The sequence below is a fragment of the Gymnoscopelus braueri genome (genome assembly GCF_963280865.1).
Source record: "Gymnoscopelus braueri genome assembly, chromosome: 23".
NCBI lineage: Eukaryota > Metazoa > Chordata > Actinopteri > Myctophiformes > Myctophidae > Gymnoscopelus > Gymnoscopelus braueri.
The window spans coordinates 29,198,862-29,215,300 of record NC_137625.1 but is presented as its reverse complement, the minus strand read 5'-3'; the positions used below and the strand labels follow the sequence as shown (position 1 = coordinate 29,215,300).

The 16,439-nt window shown below is 42.6% G+C and overlaps 1 long non-coding RNA gene across 1 annotated transcript in view; it reads right to left on the bottom strand.

Annotated features, from left to right (window-relative positions):
- Positions 1-5: 5 nt before the first annotated feature.
- Positions 6-16,439, bottom strand: part of LOC308079792 — a 17,763-nt gene continuing 1,329 nt past the window's right edge. The window contains exon 3 of the long non-coding RNA XR_013932633.1: positions 6-142. This is a non-coding gene — a long non-coding RNA (uncharacterized lncRNA). The remainder of the gene's footprint in view (positions 143-16,439) is intronic.

Here is a 16,439-nt window from a genome sequence, read left to right as displayed (position 1 = left end):
TCCTTTCCCTCCTTTTGCTCCTGTTGGCCTTTCTCTCCGTTCCCCGGTGCCTCGGTCCTCTCGTTCTCCTCCAGGGAGCCCCTCTCCTTGGCGGTGAGGGGCTGCTCGGTACCCGGCTCTGCCTTCAGGTCACAAACGTCCTCTGGGAAACCGAAAACAAACAGAATAGGAAATCAGTGAGAGGATATTATCTAAGGTTTAGAAGCTGTAGTGCAGTGGTTTTCAACCCTTTTCATATTTATTCGGCAATAATTTTACGCTCTCAAACGTTAAAGATCTATAAGGGTCCATTTGGTTACCAACTCTTCATCATTTAGCTGGGGACCACCTGGAACCCCCTCAAGGACCACTGGTGGTCCCAGGACCACTGGTTAAGAACCACTGTTGTAGTGGCTGAGTGATGCAGGTGAAAGTATAGATTTGTCTTCGGGGTGTGTTACAGTATTGTACATCCATCCATATGTCAGTGCTGTGTGGCTATGTTTGTTTGATTTGTGCTCTGCTCTCTGCAGTATCTGTCATGGCCCACTCCTCGACCTTTGGACGACCATGTTCGTCAACCTGTACGTTTATTTCCCTGTTTGGTTTAGGTGTTTAGTTTTGTTGAGTTCTGTAGCTCTGTGTTGCATTGGTTTCGCATGTTCTGTGCCTAGGTCCGAGTTCTGTTACTCTGTTCTTTCCCCAGGTGTTTCTTGTGTATCTTATTTTGTAGTAATGTTCCTGTGCTTCCTGTTTGCTCTTGTAGCTGTTACCTGTCTTGTCTCAAGGAAGGTACATTAAAGGTATCATGACATTCATTTTCACTTTTTTTATTTTCAATGTTTTATTTGGGGTTTTATGACCTCAATTACACCCAAAAAAACTGAACTTAGAACATTCAGTGGATTTTCTGTGGTCTGGGGTTTTCTGAATAATTAGGCTGAAAAGTAATCTGAGCTTGGCCCTTCGACAGTGAGGTCACTGTCGATTAATCCCGCCCACTCTCCTCCTCGCCCCTCCCCTCCCCTATCCTTTCCTTTGGGGGGGGCGGAGCAGAGGCGATGATTGACAGGCAAAATCCCTCACCAGCGACACCCGCAGGCAAAGATTTCTTTTTTCATTGCAGTTGAAAAGGCTTTAGAAATATGAGAGAAAAACACCTGCCATTGATCACTGGAATGGAATTTTCACTTAAAACTTTTTGTACACTTTTGAAGGACCAGGACAAAGACTTTGAATGTGGTGTAAAAGTGAATGTCATTAAACCTTTAAGGCATGGACACAGACGTCATTTTCTCTATCCAGCTGGTAGATTCGTCGCACTGGGTGGCAAAATGCAGCCGTGAGTTCGATGTAATGCACTGCAGTTGATGAGAGCGAGGTGGACCAGCTTATGGACAAACACTATTTCTGAACGACTGCGACCATTGTAAAATATTTGGTGCAGGAAAATAAAAGAAGACATATCACACATTGTTTTCTGTTCTGTTGCTTTACGATGTGTACACTGTATCATTTTATAGAGGTATCTAAAAATCACAAAGTACGTTTCTGAACGTGCCAAAGTATCGCGAGACTGTCCATCGACCAAGAAACGATACCTGCTGCCGCTGTTTAGATGCCTCAATAAAATTAGGTAATATACATCGAAAAACAAGTAATCATAAAACAACCTGTGATATGTCTTCTTTTATATTCCTGGACCGATTATATGACAAAGGTCACAACTTTGTTCACAAGGTGGTCCAGCTGGCTCTCATTCACTGCAATGTATTTCGGCAAACTTCCGGTGCGAGTTTGCCACCCATGAGCGTCAATGGCGCATGCCCGGCATCCAGCGCCTCCCTTCCTTCTTATCTAAAGTTCCTTGTCTTGTCCAAGGTAATTGATAGAAGAAGGTAGGGCCGTTCCATGGGCCAGTCAGATGCCATTGATGCGCATGGGAGGCAAAAGTAGATCCTGAAGTTCGGTGAAATACATTGGAGTCAATGGGAGCCGGCTGGACCAGCTTGTGAACCAACACTATTTCTGAACAATTGGGACCTTTGTCAGTTAATCGGTTCAGGGATAATCGCTTGTTTTTCGATGAGCGGCTTGTATCGTTTCTGGCTCGGCAGCATCGCAAGATTTGGTTGTCAATTGAGAATTAAGAAGCTTAATTTGTGCTCTTTAGATACCGCAATAAAATGATACAGTGAACACATCGAAAAACAACACAGCAGAAAACAATGTGTGATACTGTATGTCTTCTTTTATTTCCCTGGGCCGAGTATTTCACAAAGGTCTCAGTCGTTCAGAAATAGTGTTTGTTCATAAGCTGGTCCACCTGGCCCTCATTGACTCCAATGTCTTCCACGCCTGCAGTTTACCTCCCAGCGCGACGAATCTGCCGGCTGGAGTTGCTGGGTAGCGAAAATGACGTAGAGGACCTTACCTTCTTTTTAGTTACCTTGGTCTTGTCTAACCCTGATTATTGTTAACCATCACCTGTGTCCTGTTTGCCCCTAAGGAAGGTAGATTAAGGAAGAGACGTGCTGAACGCCGGGCATGCCCCATGACACTCACGGGTGGCAAACTCGCACCGGAAGTTCGATGAAATATACTGCAGTGAATGAGAGCTGAACAGCTTGTGAACAAACACTATTTCTGAACGATTGCGACCGTTATCGGCATCTAAACAGTGGCAGCAGGTATCGTTTCTGGCTCAGAAGTATCGCAACATTTGATTGTCAGACTGGCAATGATGGACAGTCGCGCGATACTTTGGCACGTACTTTGTGCTCTTTAAATACCTCTATACAATTATATGGTGCACACATCGAAAAGCAACGCAGCAGAAAACAATGTGTGATATCGAAGTCCTAGCTGCATTTTGCCACCCAGCGTGCCAATTTCATCATCAGTTTATGTATTTAGTGTCATTTATAGTGCTCAGGCTGTGAGCCTTATGTGTCACCAGTTCGAGTAAATTTGTTGTCAGCCACTGGTTTCTGCATTGTGTCTTAGACTCACATTAGAACATTAGGCCTACATCTATTGACCTTATTGACCTCAGCTGTAGGATAATTCAACGGTTGCCCCGCATTGCTACTTCAAGCAATCATATCTGATCTGCACAGGGCAAAATTGTGTCACGCAAAAGTAACCGCTAATGCCATTGACTTGAAACAGCCCACCCAGCAGTTTTATTATCTCAGTAATCAATGTGACTCTCCGACTAATACGTAGAAAGCAACAGGAGCTAAGGAGTTCTAATATACCATCTATGAATTCAGTTCCCATCATAGTCATAAGATGGATTTTCCTCCAGCCACCGTCTGTTCTTTTCAACTAGACTCAGCTGGGTGAAGCTGAAACTCAATTTCCCCCCATGGGATGAAAAAGGTCTCAAAAAAGATTCACAGGCGGCTTTTCAGCTGCTTTAGAAGCTGTCTGTCTGGCCTTAAAATACTGTAAGTACCCACTACAAGTCCCAGATTCCCTGCAGAGGTGCAAGGGTGAAGTTTCTCCTTCACACTAGCATAGTTTTAGAGAGAGAAGGAGAGATTGAGTTAGAGAGTGTGAGAGAGAGAGAGAGAGAGAGAGAGAGAGAGAGAGAGAGAGAGAGAGAGAGAGAGAGAGAGAGAGAGAGAGAGAGAGAGAGTGAGAGAGAGAACAACATGAAGATTATAATAAGATCATGTTTTGGTTTGAGTGGAACTCACTGACCCCATATGGTGGAAGGGGCTCTCACACTGCTCACCCTAACCCCCACCCACCCGGGCAGCTGATGAGGGACCCCCCCATGAGGTGTTCCTCCACTCGCAGCTGCTGCGTCACACACAACACACACACACACACACACACACACACACACACACACACACACACACACACACACACACACACACACACACACACACACACACACACACACACACACACACACACACATACCCGTTAACATATGCCTAGGTATAATAAATGTTAGAACTAAAGTGCTAAGGAGCCATCTAATGGTAAGAATGAAGAATAACGTTTCTCAAATTTTCCTCCCCAAGTTACAAGAATTAAATAATAATAATAATAATAACGAATTGCATTTTTATAGCGCTTTTCCAAGTGCTCAAAGCACTTTACAATGGTTCATTCATTCATACAGGGGGGACGGGGGACATTGGGAGGTGAAGCAGTGAACAATCGACGCCAGCGTCCTCACTTTTCAGACATTCACACACCAATGGTGGCAAGCTATAGCGTCGACCGACTCATTGGAGGCAATGTAGGGTTCAGTGTCTTGCCCAAGGACACTTCAACACTAACTTTGGGGGATCGAACTGGGAACCTCCAAGCCCCCCAGAACCAAGGTAGAACAGTGAAGCTGCCTTCGCCAGGTGGTCAAATCTGGGATAGCAACACTTCCGCATTTAAAATGCTACTGCGCGTGCGTGTACCGTTAAAACCTACTAATGTCCCTTCAGAGGCTCCGTAGAAACCCTAGTGCGCCTGCTCAGAACCAATATCGAACCAAGATTTCTTACTTCCGGGTGCTTCAAAACGCCACTGAGCAATTTCATAGAAATGAATAGCTGGGGGCGGGGCAATCCGCCCTCTAGATGTATTATAACTCTATGGGAACCTTGCGGTTCCCATCCGGCCGCTCTACCGGCCACCACTCTACCCCTGAGCCACTGGTTTTCTTTATTCTTACTCATATATGCACTATACAGATATGGATAGAGGGATGTACTGTATATCGGGTGCAAGTGAATAAGACAAAAATAAAGACATGATTAATACGGTGAGACAGAAAAAGACGAGGGGAAACAAATACGAGGAGAGAGAAGAATGGGATAGGACCAGTGGTTCTCAAACGTGTTCATGTCAAGGACCCCCCCTATATCAATTGACCCCCCCCCCCCGCCCAGGACCCCTCTTTGAGAACCATTGGATTAGGATATAGAGAGGATGATGGAGAGAGCAGTGGTGGAAAAAGTCCTCAAATTTTTTACTTAAGTAAAAGTATCAATACTGCAATGCTCTGTTACAGGTAAATGCTCTGTTACAGGTAAAAGTCCGGAATTCATGTAAAAGTAGGAACATTATGCATCAAAATGTACTTAAAGTACCAAAAGTAAAAGTGCTCATTATGTAGAAGGTCCCATTTCAAGTTTTCAAATGTATACAAATCTTTTGAAAATAGCAGATCTACAAGCTCACAATGTGTCGCATCGCAACACATTGTGAGCTTGTAGATAGGGCTGAAGTGGTTAATGTATGTTTTGTAACAATAATCTAAATATACAAAGTAATTAGTAACTAAAGTGTTCAAAAGAATTGTAGTGGAGTAAAAGTACAATATTTGCCTCTGAGATTTAGTGGAGTAGAAGTAAAACTATTGCAAGTTTGAAATACTCAAGTAAAGTACAAATGCCTAAAAAAATTACGTAAGTACAGTACTTAAGTAAATCTACTTAGTTATAATTTCCACCACTGGGAGAGAGTAGTGGACAATGACGCTGAGCCGACGCACAGACAGCACTACCCAGCATTCCAACTGCTGTTGCATCTCATGGCTGCCTCCCGTCATCCCGCCTAAAAATAGATCCCTCTCCTCCACTCTTCACCTCTCCCTCTCCTCTCTGGTGTCTTCATCTTCATCTCTCTCGCTGCTCCTTTATGTGTGTGTGTGTGTGTGTGTGTGTGTGTGTGTGTGTGTGTGTGTGTGTGTGTGTGTGTGTGTGTGTGTGTGTGTGTGTGTGTGTGTGTGTGCGCGCGTGTGCGTGTGTGCGCGCGCGTGTGCGCGTGTGCGTGTGTGAGTGTGTCATGGCCAGATGTGTTTTTGAGAGAAGCATTCATAACAGACAGCTGTAGCTCACACCTGCTTCAGGACAAACAGTAATCAGCTCCTTTGTTGTTCCACTCACACCCACACCCACACACACACACACACACACACACACACACACACACACACACACACACACACACACAACAGTGGTAGAAAAAGTACTCAAATATTCACCTCCTGAACCAAAATAGGAACGGCAGGTTCAAAGCGATTCGTTGTACGAGAAGCATGTGTACGTATGCTTAAGTGGTTAACAAAAACACATGAAGATGGGCTCCAAGGATAAAAGAGTGGGGACCACTGAACTCTAGGCTACTTGTCATCAACTAAGCAGTGCAGGGACTCAGCATGACACAGTGGATTGAATTTTAATGGTACGGTCTCTTTGACCATCAGGTCTGCAACACAGTCTTGGATTATGACTGTGTGTCAGTGGTGTAAAGTAACTAAGTAAAATTTTTACTTTACTGGAGTATTTCCAATTATCTATACTTTTACTTCTACTCCACTACATCTCAGAGGCAAATATTATACTTTTACTCCACTACAATTATTTGAAGTGGAGTAACTAGTTACTAGTTACCTTGTATATTTTGATTATTATTACAAAAAATACATCAAGTACTTAAGCCCTATATACATTTCGGCCATTTGAAAATAGCAGATGTACAAGCTTGTAGATCTGCTATTTTCAAATATTTGTACATTTCATATATTTGAAAACTTGTGAAATTGGACATTCTGCCTAATGAGTACTTTCTACTTTTGGTACTTTAAGTACATTTTTATACAAATACTTTTGTACTTTTACACAAGTAATTTTTATTCCTGACTTTTTACTTGAAACAGAGTATTTCTTCATTGCAGTATTAATACATTTACTTAATTAAAAAAATTGAGTACATTTTCGACCACTGCCTAACACTCACATAACACGTCACATTATACATTTATATACATCACAGTACTGCTGGTTCAAACACTGTCAACATAACTCAATAATATCTCTCGCTCAGTCTTCTCTTTCTTTCTCTTGTCTGTCTTCTTTCTCTCTTTATCTTCTCTCTCTTTCTCTCTTTCTCTCTTTCTCTCTTCTCTCTATCTCTTTCTCTCTCTTTCGCTCATCTCTCTTTTCTCTCTCAGTGCTTTCTGTTTGTTCACAGCTCTATACAGTCTTAATATCCAACCATTTGTCCACTTTCTCTCACTGTGTTTGTCTGCATTCATTTATTTTCAAAGCATTACATAAACAAGATAAGGGTGTTAAATACCCTTCTTTACTGCTTTATTGGTGTTAAGGCATGTGGTGCTAAAGACAGTGCTTTATTCGTACCACAGATCTGCAGAACGTCGACACCTACGGTCCTACACTACAGAGAAGAGAAGCTGACATCTTTGTCCTTGAATGGAATCACATGAGATGGGGGGAGGGGAGGGGGACTCATGCTTAAAGACTCACTGGTCACCAGTGGCAACAACCTGGCTGCTGGGGCTATTGTCTTACTAGGAGAAAAAAGAAATATATATTTCTTTAAATGACATATATTATATAACGATATTTTTTGTCGTATGAAATATGTATTGCAAAAGCAAAAATAATAAAGCAGAAGTTTGATCATTTCCCTAGTTATATGTAGTGAAATAAAGCAGTTGTTCAATACTCTAGTCAACATTACATTACATTACTCATACTAACAATATCAGCTCAGTGGCCTTGTGGTTAGAGTGTCCGCCCTAAAACTTGGAGGTTAGGGTTCGATCCCCGGCTGGGTCATACCAAAGACTTGGTTGAATGGGGGTCCCTGTGACATACTAGCGCCGTCCAGTGGGTGTAAATTGTACATCAACCTGCCTCACGCTAAGGAAACAGGGGATAGATTCCTGCCCTGTGGGCCTCAGGATTCGCCACGGCTTACTTATTATACTCATACCAACAAGTCATATTAAATCATTGTTATTTATCATACAGACTGTTTACCTTCCAGATTAGTCATGAAAAAAGTGAACCTAGCTAGTTAAAATGTTCTATCAAGGAGTAAAAGTGTTTTAGTAGGCCTACAATGTGATTGACTTGCCCAATTTGCACAAGCTAACCTTTGCAAAGTCATGATTGCACGTGTACATTGCAATGTTGATGCTGAAACGACATATCGTGCTGCACCATGTCCTACATACACACACAGCAGTACCACAGTACAGTAACAGTGTTGTCCACTCCCACACGGTGTCATAAGAATCATTATGTTACAGGTTCTGGCGAAAAAGCACCAGAGTATCTCAGAGAAAAGCACGATTATAGTCAACACCACAGGTATCCAAATTAAGTCCAGATAAAGAAGGGACATCACAAGTGGTTGATCATTGCATGGAGTCAAATGTTTTACTTGTCCTCCTAGGGTCAACAGATATTTGCCAAGTAAAAGCAAGGGAGTCCCTTGCTTTTACGTCAGAGTAATCTAACCTTTTACTGTTGAAATTTGCATACTGTTTCAATGTGCACTATCATGGTGAAATAAGAGAATGCTGTATTTGAATGATACTGTAAATGGACAAGGGCTTGTTAAATGCGTGTGTGTGTGTGCGTGTGTGTGTGCGTGTGTGTGTGTGCGTGTGCGTGTGAGTGTGCGTGTGCGTGTGTATTATATAGCTTGGTAACAAATGTAAACTGCTTGTGTTCATATTTGTGTCCTAATAATGCACTGTGTTTGTCTGTGCGCCAATGGGCGCTTATTGATGCGTTGATGCTTTGTTTGTCTCAACCTTGTACAGCACTTTGGTCAGCTTCTGTTGTTTTAAATGTGCTTTATAAATAAAGTTTGATTTGATTTGATTTGATTTGATATTTGGAAGTCTCTGTAATGTCCATACATCAGTTGTGAGACGCCTGCAGATTGCAGGAATGCCCAAGCCAAGAGCTAAGGCATTGGCAAAATTCTGTTCAGTGTCTGTGATAATTGGCAGTCACCATACTGTATATATATATATACATATATATATGGAGGAGGCGATGCTTCCTGTACCCGTGATCTGTATCCTGAAACACTTGTTGTTGAGTTTTACCAAGTTTGTGCATCCACTATTGTTTGTGTTCAAGAATTTCTTGTTAAATAAACACAAATAAAGATGTTGAATATGTGTGTGTGCGCGTGTGTGTTAACCTCAAGCCAGATATATACAGTAAGCATAAAGAACTCAAATGAATCAAATCATAGTGACAATTAAATGATCATATGACATGCCCGTCAATGAATATAAACAGCCTGGGTTATTATGCATAGTGTCAGGACCTGTCACCTTGTGTTTTAATTGGTAGTGATATACTATTCTTTCCTGTTGTCTGCGGTGTCTTGGGTTTTACGTTACTGCTGTGTGCCTTTTATTTTGAAGTGTTGTCCCAGTGTTTCCTGTTGTCCTTGTAGTTGTTGCCTGTTTTGTCTCACTTGCAAATGTTGTTCACCTGTGTGTCTTGTTCAGTTTCAGCCTATCGTGTGTGTTGATTGTAGTTATGTTCATCTGTGTCTAGTTAGTCTTTGTCTTTTAATACCCTCTGCGTTCAGTGTTCCTTTGCCAGTTTGTAGTTCAGTCAGATAACTCACAAATAGATTGAACCAATTTATAGACCAAATAGATTGAACCAACATTATAGAATGAGAATGCAAGTGTGGATGTAATATTTTATCTTGGCGTTCAGGCTGTGCTACAATTTTCTCCCTGCTCAACACAATTTAGACAACCATCATTAACCATTAAGAGCAGGGAGATATATATAGCGATATATAATAACAACCCCCCATGGGGAACAGAACCAATAGCAGAGCCCACTGGCGGTGCTGGGGTGGTGGTGGGAGCAAACGCTGCATGACAACAACCATAACCCACAAGCGGAAGGAACGCAGATTTAGGTGAGCTTAGATAACCTGCCCAATTGGTCAGCTGATTGCCAATGACTCTGTATACAGCCAAATAGTAATGAGCAGCATGTAAGCTCTTGAGTGTATACTGCCTGAACTAACCTCGCAGGCTACGTATCATTTGATGTTAGTGTGTGCTCCTGACTTTGTTTTCTCTGCTGTTTGCCTGTTAAATAAGTCTTTTGGTACTTTAAGTATATTTTGATGCCAATACTTTTGCACTTTTACTCAAGCACATTTTGAATTCCGTACTTTTACTTGTAACTTACTAAATTACGTAATTACTGCATTGCAGTATTTCTGCATTGCAGTATTGATACTTTCACTTAAGTAAAAAATGTGAGTACTTTTTCCACAACTGCTGGTCTTACAGTAATGTAATACATAGACAGACACGCACACACACACACACACACACACACACACACACACACACACACACACACACACACACACACACACACACACACACACACACACACACACACACACACACTAGAGGTGTGCATTGGCACTGCCCTCATGATTCAATTCGATTACGATTCACCAGGTAACGATTCGATTCGATTACAATTAACCTTGTAATAATTCGATTCGATTCGACGATGCATCGCGATGCATCACACTTTTCTATATTATTGTACAACATGGAAACTTTTTCATCAGTCAATACAAGCAGTCAGATATACTGAACGACATATAATTCTGCCTGCTTCTCTGTGCAATTAGCAACATGATTAAAAAACAAAAAATATATACATATATTAAAAAAATTAAATTAAAAAAACATATTTTCTTTTTCAAAATCGATTATTCGATTAATCGATTATTGACATTTGTGAATCGATTCATAATTGTCCATGTCCGCATTGCGATTAATCGATTATTCGATTATTTTTGACACCACTAACACACACACACACACACACACACACACACACACACACACACACACACACACACACACACACACACACACACACACACACACACACACACACACACACATTTGCTTATGCACATAAGCACTTAGGTGTCCCTGATCAGGAGGTGAAGACAGGAAGTGGATACAGGCTGAAAATTGAGAACCACTCACTACTGTACAATTTACAATGTAGGCATTTAGCAGACACTCTTGTTATCCAGAGCGACTTACAAAGTGCAAGATCAGCGTAATGGCATGAACCTAACAAACAACAGGGTAAATGGTCTCACCATTTAGTGGTACAGAGCAGGAATACCAAGCAAACATCAAACCTATCATGCTAGTGCTACCTAAATAACTAAATAATATCAGCATTTGTGGTCAATATCTAAATAACAACGCAATTGAACAAATGTAACCAATACACATCTGCATAGTAAAATAATAAGTGACGAAAAGTGAGTCAAGGAATGAGAAGTGCTAGTGGGTGAGGTACAGTCTGCAGTGGTGGAAAGTAACTAAGTACATTTCAATTACTCAATTACTGTACTTAAAGTAATACTAGGTAACGTTTTCAACAAAACTAAAGTTAAATTGTATATCTTTTGTCAGTGGCAAAAGTTTCACAACACCCACTCCATGAATTTCACCCCCGGAAGCCTTTTATTTATATATTTTCTATTGAAAGTGGACTGGGGGGACCTTCCCGGGAAAATGACGTTCCTGGCCAACGTCATGACGTCGTGGCCGACGTCCCCAGGAACTACCGCAACGGTTTCCTGTTTGGCCAGGAACTACCGCGGTAATAGCAAAAAGGAACCTCACGCTGATGTTAAGATAATGTAGGATTGGAAGATCGAAAAAGAACAGAAAAAGAAAGCACAGCTCATGGTAACTAATGCTCCACTGGCTAAGAGAAACGATCCGTAGATAGTATAAAACAATTAAAAGATCGCTTTTTGAAACGCTTCCGGCTTCCGGTGAAAACGAATGGAATTCTGGGTAATCGAGGATTACGGAAATTGTATGCAGTGACGGTAGTGACCAGCAGAGGTTACTAAAAATCGTTATTTGGGATTCTGCATTGTATAACTTTAAGTACACTTTTCAGGAATTTTTACTTTTGAGTATTTACAATTTTCAGTACTTTTACTTCTACTCCACTACATCTCAGAGGCAAATATTGTACTTTTACTCCACTATAATTATATGAAAACTAGTTGCTAGTTACTTTGTAGATTCTGATTATTATTACAAAACATACATTACCCACTTCAGCCCTATATGCATTTCGGCCATTTGAAAATAGCCGATCTACAAGCTCACAATGCGTTGCGATGCGACGCATTGTGAGCTTGTAGATCTGATATTTAAAAAAAATGTGTATATCTTTGAAAACTTGTGAAATGGGACATTCTGCATAATGAGTACCGGTACTACTTTTGGTACTTTAAGTAAATTTTGATACCAATAAGTTTGTACTTTTACTCAAGTAAATTTTTAATTCTGGACTTTTACTTGTAACGGAGTACTTCTACAATGCAGTATTGATACTTTCACTTAAATAAACAATGTACTTTTACCACCACCGACAGCCTGAAGAGGTGAGTTTTCAGACTGTGGCGGAAAATATAGTCAAGTGGAACAGGTCACTTCACAGCTTGTGAGCCACGAGGGAGAAGAGTCTAGGCTGCTTAGAGCGATGGTTAGTTAGGGTGTTGTAGAAAGGGGAGGGGCAGACATCCTGTGTTGTTAGCTGACCTACTTGTGCAGGAAGGGGTGTAAGGGATGGATCATATCCTGTAATTGTCTTGCAGGTCATCGCCAATGTTTTGAATTGTATGCAGGTATAACAATTGGAAGCAGAAGGGGGGGAGATGTGAAAGGTTAGGGAGGTTGAAGACCTGATCTAAAATGCTGCAGCATTTTAGATATGTTGTAGGGGTTTGAGTGAGCATGCAGGCAGACCATCAAGGAGGGAGTCGCAGTGGTCAAGCCTGGAGAATGGAGATGACGTCGACCGAGGCTTGGATGAGAGGAGCTGAGCATCTCCACTCCTGTCATCTGTAACCCTCCCTCCATCTATCTTTCTCAGACCTTCCCTCTCTCCTTCCTATCGTTTCCAAAGCATCATCAATCCATCCATCCAGCCACAGGCGACCTGCCTCAGTCTGTTATCGTTCTCCCATTCAAATATTATTCGTGCTCACACGCACACACAGGCACACGCACGCACACGCGCACGCACACGCGAACACTGTGTTGTGACCTTGATGAGAAAATGCCGTTGATCGAGGGCCGGGGTGAGAAGCAGGCTGAAGTATCAATAATGCATCTGTGTACCACACCGCCCCTTTGCCCTGCTTCTTTACAGGTTATCATTCAGAGTGTTTCTTTCTGCTTCAACAGATCACAGCACAGCCAAGAATGCATGGGCCAAGGGGGTTGGCATGCACCCGAGAGAGACAGGTCATGTATTTTCCTCTCTCATCAGTGTTCTCCCTCTTTACTGTGCCATCTATGATGTGCAGAATATGGTCACAGAGGCGGAGCAAAACATTTTGCCGCCTAGACAGCTTTGGTCTACGAGAACACATGAGAAGGGGAGATTGAAGTGAGACGTTAGAATCTCTTCCTGTCTCTGCCTGCATCAAAATTTTGTAGAATGTGTGCTTGTTTTCTTTGGCCCGTGTGTTGGCAGAGGTCACTGCAGTGCATTGGTTGGTACGTGTATGTGTGTGTGTAAATCACACGAAACAAGCTCCATGTCAGCTCTCTGGCTTTGCAGCTGTGGAGAACAGAAATGATGGATGTGTCAGACAAGGAGAGATAGAGAAGAGGAAGATACATTCAGTAGTGTTAATATCCTCTTTCACCATGGCTTTGGGTGTTGTAATAACTTAGACGATCTAGCGTGTCAATGATCACATTCTCATCCAGAAACCAACCAGCATCCCCATACCATCTGAACGCAGTACTCGACCACCCATATCTTTGTTACTGGTGTGCAATGAGGACAGGAAGAGAGATCGAGAAACAATGCGGCAGGACTCGCCGAAGCAGCCCTGTGCCCCCGCCATCTCCATCTCTCTGTCTCTCTCTATACCCCTCCATCTCCATCTCTCTGTCTCTCTCTATGTCTCTCTATGTCTCTCTCTATGTCTCTCTCTATGTCTCTCTCTATGTCTCTCTCTCTGTCTCTCTCTCTGTCTCCCTCCATCTCTATAGAGAGAGACAGAGAGATGGAGATGGAGGGGGCTCCATCTCCATCTCTCTGTCTCTCTCTATACCCCTCCATCTCCATCTCTCTGTCTCTCTCTATACCCCCCTCCATCTCCATCTCTCTGTCTCTCTCTATACCCCTCCATCTCCATCTCTCTGTCTCTCTCTGTCTCTCTCTATACCCCTCCATCTCCATCTCTCTGTCTCTCTCTATACCCCTCCATCTCCATCTCTCTGTCTCCCTCTATAACCCTCCATCTCCATCTCTCTGTCTCTCTCTATACCCCTCCATCTCCATCTCTCTGTCTCTCTCTATACCCCTCCATCTCCATCTCTATGTCTCTCTTTCTATACTCGCCCCTCCCCATCCTTTCCTGTCCCTTGCAGCGACCTGTGCATGATGCAACAGCAGCGGCAGGTGATTTGCCAGTCAAATCAGGAACGCAGAAAGAACAGAACCTTCTGTGCAGAAATGAGCTGTGCTCCCAGCACGTCACAGAAACACAAGGCAGATAAGAAAGCCTTTCTAGACCCTCCAGAAAAATGCGATTATGCGATCGCATAATTTACCGCATAATCAGCAAAATGGCGCATAATTATGCGGTGGTAATGTTTTTTCAAAAAGGCAGCATCGCATTGCATAATATGCGCATCGCATCGCATAATAATATGCGCTTTGCATCGCATAACATGCGCTTTGCATATTTCCGCATATTTCACAACTTTTCGCATATTTAAATCTTTTGCATATTGCTGCATATTTCACAACTTTCTGCATATTTCACAACTTTCCGCATATTTCGCAATTTCACTGCATAAAATTGCAAAAAAAAACGCATATGTCATTGCAAAATCAAGGATTTTACCCCGGATAATCAAGGATTTTTGCCCGCGTTTTTCTGGAGGGTCTACCTTTCTTTTTAGTGTGTAACACTGACAGTCAGTCAACACCAGCATACAAAATGCTTTGAAGATGAGAGAGGGGAACGGCGACTTCCTGATACAGCAATAGAGGTGCTAGTTAGCTATGTTTAGCTAAAATGTCACAAAGACACACTTTAAGACTCACGCGATCCTTGACTAAGAAATATATGTGCAGCATATTTACGTATGGTTCCTTCTGGAAACACACTTAAAGACTGCACAGAATTACACATATTTTTTATACATCCTACAATGCACATAATTCATTATGTAACAGTAACAGACAACGTTATTGAATTGGAAAGAGTAATTAGTTGCACTAATAACGCTTACGTTACCACAAAGTAATGTGTTAGTCCCAACACTGCTAATAACTGCTTTCTTTGTCTCAGGGCTGGCTGAGAGCCATAAAAGGAATTTGGTACACAATACAATCCTCAGTATTATTTTGTCCATTTGTTAATCCAAGAGTTTACAAATGTAATCAAATTGACAATGAGAGTTTTCCATTTGTACTGAGAATTTTACTGTGTAAGGCTTTGTTTCTCCCTGCTAATCAGACTGCCCAGAAACACAGGCCTGTTTGACAGACAAGCATACACGCGTGTCCCTGTGCACAAATGAGCTTGCACTCCAAACTCCAAGCTTATACAGTACATGCCCCATGGTTCCCCCAGGTGTCCGTGAGGGGGAACAATTGAATTTCACCTTAATTTCATTGGCTAGAAGTTGCTGTAGCCCAATGAGAGAGCAGTATCCTACATATAATTTTAAGAATGTCAGTCAGTCAGTCAGTCAATCTTACTTGTTTCTCCTGCAGTGGCTTAAGCAATTGCTCTGTACTTGCACAAGGCCATTGATCATTATGCACACCTTGAGGAAGCCCCTTTTTCTCTTTGATACAATTTAACATGTTTATTTGCGTTTTGCTGTAAACAACGGACATTCTGAGCTCGGCCGATGGGACTGTCGTCATGGTTACAGCCCCCCAGCCTATGGGATCTGGAGGCCACGGAGTCCCCACAGTATGTTGTTAGCTGTTGGTGCTAAGCGTTAGCCTGTTGTTTACTCACTGTCTGATACGTGTATGCGCGGCCGCGTAGCATGCACGGCGGCTCCACGGACACCCAAGTGGTCCGCGACTCTGGGTCTAGGGACCCCCTCGGGGGTCTGCCGTCCGTGGCTCCGGGTGGGTGTGTGTGTGTGTGGGGTTTGTGGTCGTTCAGTCACTGGCTCCCGGGTTACCCAATCATGTGCGTGAAACAAGTGCCGTTGTTGCCACATCCGTGAAACAAGCGGACCATGCTGCGCGCGTGTTCGAACGGTTGCAGGTACCAAGTACACTTTCCATCCCTGATATACTATATATACTGCACAGTGCATAACCTATACTGCACATACTTTGGGTGATCATATCCCCCGACGGGTATGGTCTTGTAAGATTAACTATTCAGATCAGTAGATTTTTGTACAAGATATAATCTAACAACAACGGTCTTCTCTCACGGGGGCCCTGGCATTTCCAAATGGGTGTCCGTGGCCAACTGTAAACATCTCTTATATGTTTGAGAACGACTGACATAGCACGCACACACACACACACACACACACACACACACACACTCACACACACACACACACACACACA